Genomic DNA, 7,729 nt, shown 5'->3' with positions numbered 1-7,729 from the left:
TGAGGCTTTAAAATCAGCTTTGACTTCTGCTTCAGCCCTAACATTTCCCAGATGTCTTACAGCCTTTTCATCTGCTTGCCCATGAAACATAAGATTAAAGTGGTTTTAACCCAAACTTTGGGGCCATAGAAATGCCCTGTGACATACTTGTGCAAATGAATGGACCCTGAAGCCACAGGAAGCCCCACCTGCCTATGACAGCTACTGTAAGTTCAAGATCTTATACTCACAAACATAGCATGGTTGAGGCCTTTCTCTAAGAAGCACCAAAACATTGGCTGCTTAATGGCTGTGTGACCCAGTACTAGGCTTTACTCCTAAATTATCCTCCAGTCTGGTTTGAGAAACCTACCTCCAACAATTCAGCTACCCTTTTGACTTATGACATAGATGCTAGTCCATGACTGTCAGGGATGAAAGATGAAACCAGGTGCGTGGGAGTTGCAGCAGTTGCCTTAACTGAAACAATTAGGGCTCAAGTCAGGTACCTCAATCCAGAAAGCAGAACTGACCAATCTGATCCAGGCTCTCAGGTGGGAAAGGCAAAGTCCACAACTAAATACAAGGAGATGCTTTTAGGACCAGGCATATCCACAGTTAAAAGAAAGAGGGCTTCTCACAACTGGGAAAATGGACATTAAAAAAATCTTGGCTCTTGAGAGCTTGTTTGGAGGTTCTGGTGGGGAGCACAAGTTACTTGCATACCTTTGACTGAAGACCAGTCTTCCTCTATTTGGGGAAGGTCATCCACTTCAAATGAGTGTGCAGCTTAGGAAGGGATCTTGAGTTTTCTGGGGCACAGCTAGCTGACCTGAGTAGCCTGCTGTCCCCTGGACCTTCATTGTCTGGCTACCTCCCCATCCACCTCCATCAGATTTGCTGAACTGGAACTATATGGGCTAGATTCCTTTCCTGAGCCCATTTCTCTCGCTTGCTGAGTCCTCTGGGGCATGCACAGCTGCTCTGAGTAGCCTGCTAATCCCCAGACCTCCACTGTTGAGCCTTCTCTGCCCACCTCTAGCAGACATGCTGATCTGGAAGCATGCAGGTTAGATTCTCTCCCTGCCTTCTAAGTTCTCTGGGATATGCCTAGCTGCCTGCTCTCCCCTTGACCTCAATTGTCTGGTCATATTTCTATGCACCCCGCTAATCCCATTCCCACCATATGCCCAGGCGCACACCCAACTGCTGAGAGACTTGTGCCACACCCTGAGTTATAATATTGTCCAGCCCAAAGATACCCACCAGAGGCCTTCCACATCAGGTTAGGGTCCCTCCCAATACCTCCTACAACAGGAACACCCAGAGACAACCACATCATTAAAAGCCCAAGAAAGAACAAAATCAACAAGAGCCAAGGCAATATGATGACACCTTCAGAGAACAGCTATCCTACTAAGACAAGCCCTAGATATCCTAAGACAACCAAAGCACAGAAAATATAAATAAATCTTATAAAGATGATAGTGGCCTTTTAAAGAGGAGATGAATAAATCCCTTAAAGAAATACAAGAAAATGTAATGAAACAGTAGCAGCATTAAAGAAACAAGGAAATCCCTCAAAGAAATACAGGAAAATACAATTAAACTGGTAAAGGAAATAAATAAAACAGTTTAGGACCTGAAATGGAAATAGAAACAATGAAGAAAACACAAACTGAAAATCCCAGAGATGGAAAACCTAGGAAAGAGAACAAGAATATGAGACAGAAACACCATCAACAGAATAGAAGAGTTAGAAGAAAGAATCACAGAAGTAGAAGATACGATAGAAAAAAAATTACATCAGTCAAGGCAAATATTAAATCTAAAATATTCCTGACACAAACCATCCAGGATATCTGGTATACCATGAAAAGACCTAACCTAAAGATAACAGGAACAGAAGGTAAAGAGTCCCAGCTCCAAGGACCAGAAAATATTTTCAACAATCATAGAAGAAACTTTATTCCTAACCTAAAGAAAGAGATATGTATACACATACAAGAAGTTCACAGAACACCAATTCAACTGGACCATAAAAGAAAATCCTCCCACCATATAATAGTCAAAACCCTAAATCTATATAACAAAGAATATTAAACCCTGCAAGGAAAAAAGGCAGGCAACACACAAAGGCAGACCTATCAGAATCACATCTGATTTTTCAACAGAGATGCTAAAAGCTAGAAGGGCCTGGACAGATATCCTGCAACTTGTAAAATACCACAGATTCCAACCTACACTACTATGCCCAGCAAAACTCTCAATCAGCACAGATGGAGAAAACAAGATGTTTTAAGACAGAACCAAATTTAAACAACATCTATCCACAAAGTCAGCCATACAGAAGATGTTAGAAGGAAAACTCTAACCCAAGGAACCAACAAAAACACAACCAACAAAACACAGGAAATAAGTAATACCAGTAAAAATAAAACAAGTTACACACACATACACACACACACACACACACACACACACACACACACACACATCACCAGCAGTAAAAGCAATAATTATAACCCAGAAATTAACAATAATTGTCATTGCTATCTCTAATTATCAATGAATTCAATTTGCTAATAAAAAGACTCAGAAAAGCAGATGTGAAAATGGGACCCATTCTTCTACTGCGTATAAGAAACATATCTCAGTATAAAAAGCAGACATTAGCAAGCAAATGGACCTAAAATACAAGCTTGTGTAGCCATTCTGACAGTTAACACAACAGAATTCAAACCAAAATTAATCAAATGAGGAAGGTAAGACTATCTCATACTCATCAGTGGAAAATCCATCAAGATTACATTTTAATTCTTAACATACATGTCCAAAACACAAGGGGACTCATGTTTATAATAGAAATAATACTAAATCTTAAATCACACATTGATCCTCACACATTGATAATGGGAGATTTCAACACCCCATTCTCACCAATAGACAGATCATCCAATAAATACTAAACAGGGAAATGCTGGAGCTTTCCAACATTATAAAACAAATACATCTAACAGATATCTATATAACATTTCACACAAACACAAGAATATACCTTCTTACTAGTACCTCACAGCACGTTTTTGAAAATTGACCACATACTTGGTCACAAAGCAGGTCTCAACAGATAAAAGAAAATTACAATAACCTGATACATGCTATTAGACCACCATGGATTATAGTTGGATTTCAACAACAACTGGAATAATGAAAACCTACAAAAATCATAGCAACTGAACAACCCTCTATATAAGCAAAATTGGGTGATGGTAGAAATAAAAAATAAAGAATTTCTATAATTTAATAAACAAGAACATAAAACATACCTAAATATATGGACACAATTAAACTGGTGCTAAGAGGAAAGTTTAGAGCACTAAGCCTCTACTTGAAAAAAATTGGAGAGATCTCAAACTGGCAGCTTAACATCAGGAAACTCTAGAAAAAACCAACCAACAAACCAAAAGCAGACATATCCAAGAGGAGTAGATGGTGGGAAATAATCAGAATGATGTCTTAAATATAATAAAGACAACAATGCAAAGAATCAATGTGACATGAGAAAGTCCTTTGAGAAATTTAACAAGATAGACTAACCCTTATTCAAGCTAACTAACTAAGGGGACATAGACTAGATGTTGGATGTGCACTGGGTTCGGTTGGGAATGGGAACTGTGGGCATCAGGTTGAATGAAGGGGATAAAGGGAGAGAAGACTAGAACTGGAAGGTATTTGGGGGTGATGTGGAAACCTAGTTCAGTAAAAACTCCCAGGATTCTATTAAGATGACCCAAGTGAGGCATCTTAATAATGGAGGACACAGAGCCTGAACTGACCATCTTCTTTAACCAGGCGATTTCCAGTGGGGACTGGGACACCAACTTAGTCACAAAACATATGACCCACAACCTGCCTGCAAGATGTTCTGGCACAGTGGCTGTTCAGAGCTTATGGGGGTGGTCAACCAATAACCTCATCTTCTGGCCTGGACAGTCATTGAAGATGAAGTCCATGCCTAACATTACCTGGAAGACCAGGAACAAGAGGATGAAATGCCCGGATGCCTAGCATATAAAAAACGAATAAAGCTATTCTTAATGATATATTTATATACTCATAGATGAGCCCCTAGACCAATCATCATCAGAGAGGCTTCCTCTGGCAACTGATGGGACCAGATGCAGACAGTTACAGCCAAACGTTAGGTAGAGATGTGTAGCATGAAATATTAAAAAACAATGTACCACCCCATGCTGCTTGCTGGCCCTAGTGGGCTGGCATCCTCCATGGCTAGCACCACACAGCAACTGCCCATCTTATGGTTCTCTGACCCAAAGTGCCAAAATCCCACCACGTAAGACTCTAGTGAGCAGAGCCTTAGTTTACCGGTGACCCCCTGAGTGAACGTGGAGACGAGAATCTGTGCAAAAAGCGAGAGGAGTTTTAATGATCCAAAGCACTGATTGGAGTCACCCTACACCTAAGGTGGAGTAGTGACCACGGGCCGCCCATTTAGTCTGTTCTTATACCACCTAAGGGGCAGACTAGAGAAACTGTAACTAAGCACAATATGATTGTTAGAACAGAGTGGCTTTTAAACTGATTTGTCTTCAGGGAATGAGGTGGCAGGGGCTTCCCTTGCCTGTGGGTGGCCAACCATCATCTTGTGGAATGTGCCCTGACCACTAGGTTGGGTTTTCTCCCCTGGTGTCTGAGGAATGTTGATTAGCTTCCTGAGCTGACCATGAATGCTTATTAACCTCTCTGTTCCTGAGCCAATCTCTTCAATCCAACCCTCAGAAACAGGCAATTACAAGAGAAACAGGCTGTTAATTGACAGTACTTAACCTAAGTCCATTAGACTTGTAAGAGGTGGATTTGAGTGGATTCCCTGAAGCTTACAAGAATATTTTAAAGTTCACAAAAAGCTCAGTCCTTTATAACTTGCATTTACTAACCTCAAAACACCTTCCTAGACCTTCAGACACTTTCTTAGACCCTTACTTTTTTGGAAGTTTTAATATTCTCAGACTTTACATTGAGGCTGACTCCAACTCTGTGACAGGCAGTTCAGGAGACTAGGCCTAAGAACTAGGCAAGTCCAGGAAAGCCAAGGCAAGTCAGCTACTATTTAAAAAAACAAAACAAAACAAAACAAAAACAAACAAAAACAAAAACAAAAAAGACAAAAACAAAACAAACAAAAAAAACCAGTCTCCAGGCAGCTAGTCAGAAACTGCTCTGCCATCAGAAGCTGCCTAGCTACCTAGCCTGAGGCAAGGGCAATGGGTCAGCAACAGTTTCCAGACTTCCCCAGCAACAGTTTCCAGACTGCCCCAGCAATGGTTGTGGAATGTCTCTAGAGATAAAGCAATGATAGAGCTCACCTACCCCTCCCCAGAATTCCCCCAATGTGCTTTAAATCAATCCTGTGAGCTCACTTTGGGATCTCCATCTTGGAATGAGAGATCCCAGCATGTTGGACTTCTGCAAAATAAAATGCTCTTTGCTTTTTACATACCCTTTGAGTCTGAGGTATCATTCTTTGGTGAATCATGGATTTTACAGATTCAAATATAAACTTTTCTTATCCAGTTATTTTCCATGAGCCACAGGCATTTGATCACTGTATTCAAACCACTTAGAAACCTGAGAAGGCTATATCTAAATATCTTATGTGTCGATTGAAATACCAGGCAAATCCATTAACCAGACAGTTACCCCATTAGGTTTCTGTGATGCTGATGGGTTCATTGAGGAGACATGTCCCAGATCAATCTTTGACTGCTAGGCAGAATAAATCTAAGAGGAATTTCTGTGGAGGAGGAAGTTGGGACCTTGTTTTGACTTAACCAATGCAAGGCATGTCTGGTGTCCCTGGTTGTCCACAGTTTAGGCCAGGCCTCAGTAGAAGGCAAGGCAATGGAATGTTGGACTCTAAGATCCAACCTGGGGGATGTGCTCCCAAAGAAACATTCACAGGCAGGGGATTTGCTGCAAAAACATGATGTTTACTGATAATAACCAGTGCACTGGGGTTCCCTCACACGGAGGTGAGAAGAACCCCGAGTCAAAGCTGAGAGCAGTTTTTATACAGAATTCACAAGGGCAACCACAAAGGCTGACCTCAACAACCATTCCAGGTCCTGTCTCTAGGTGACTCAGATTTGCACATTGTTTTTGTGACAATGAGTGTTAGCTAAGTGGCTTCTGTTTGCCCAGGTTTATTACATTAAGGGTCCAGCTTTCTGATTACCTCTTATCTTGAGCCCTTCCCTTGGAATGTGTGTAAGTCTCTGGAATGTGCTCCTCCCAGGATGTGTCCTGGGACAGTTAATTCTTGAGTTTAAACTGAAATCTGAGATTCTTTTAATTTTAAGTTTAAACTGAGACCTGAAATTCCTACAGGAGCAGTCATTTTTTAGTGGTAATCTTACCACAATCTTGGTGGAGTCCTTTTTTGTTGTGCCCGTATCTTCTTGGAGACCTTGGGTATCACTGTTAGGATTTGGGAGTCTCTGTCTGTCATTGTAAGCATCTTAAGTCCAAGATTTTAAATGCAGTATTCAGCAGACCTGGAACAAGTTTGAGAGTCAGTATCTACTAAATACATATGCATTAGACAATCTATATCTGTTTCTAGTTATCTGTTCTAAACTGGACATCTAGCAAACATAAAGCAAGAGACTGAATAAAACTTAATAAACTCCAATGCTTCTCAACATGACTTTAAATATAATTCTGAACACATTAAAGGATATGATTATTTATAAGGTTATTGGCTATTAACTTGCATTTTTCATTTATAGTAACTTTTACACTAGAACTAAAAGTCTTATTTCAGTTTAAAAGAATCTTTTAGTTTATCCCGAAGTCTAGAGAGTGACCAGTCAAGTGCTATTTACCCAGTGTGTATAATTTCCTCTGTTGGCACAGCAGGCAATTAAAATGAGCAGGGCAGTCATTCACCACCACCTTTACAATCAGTGTTGTTCTTTGTGCTGCTGCTGCTGCTTCTGCCACCGCTGTTGCTGCTACTGAATCTGTCTTTTGGCTGATGCTGGAGCCACAGAGGGCAGGAGGGATGTGGGAGTGTGAGGCAGTGTAGGGCACCTGGAGCCATGTCCTTAGTATGGTGAAGAGAGAGTGGGAGAGCACTGCTTACAAAAAAACAAAACAAAACAAAACAAAAAACAAAAATCAAAAAAACAAACAAGAAAACCTGGACACAGGGAGTTCAGATCAATTTGAATAAATTTTTGCTTTAGATTCCATGGCAATCACCTTCTCAGCGTCTGCCAGAGATTCCCAAAACTATTGAATTGGCTTCTCAAAATTTACTGTCTGTGATTCAATGGTTTATAAATGGACACAGTAACTTCAGATAAGATGTCTCTGTATCAAAGGCTCTCCCAAAACAAAGACCTGGTCTTTGTTCCAATAGGGATAACTCTGGTGCAGTGACTCAGCAGAGAGCCTATGGGGCCTTGGACCCAGAACTGGACAGTATCTGGAGACAGGTTACTCACTCACGGTATCCAAAGAAATGGTGTATCCTGCAGAGGATAGAGAGACAGAAGTTGTCCCTGCATGGCCAGGAAGGACCAAGGCCATCCAGCTGGGAACACAACTTCTCCTGGGTCTGGCACTGTCTCATAGTTTATTTCTTAGCTGCCAGTGAAATGAGGCAATTTAAATCAGATTAGATTAGATTAGATTAGATTAGATTAGATTAGATTAGATTAGA

Source organism: Grammomys surdaster, unplaced genomic scaffold (assembly GCF_004785775.1).
Source record: "Grammomys surdaster isolate TR1022 unplaced genomic scaffold, NIH_TR_1.0 607, whole genome shotgun sequence".
NCBI classification, from domain to species: Eukaryota; Metazoa; Chordata; class Mammalia; order Rodentia; family Muridae; genus Grammomys; species Grammomys surdaster.
Note: the sequence above shows the minus strand (reverse complement) of the source record.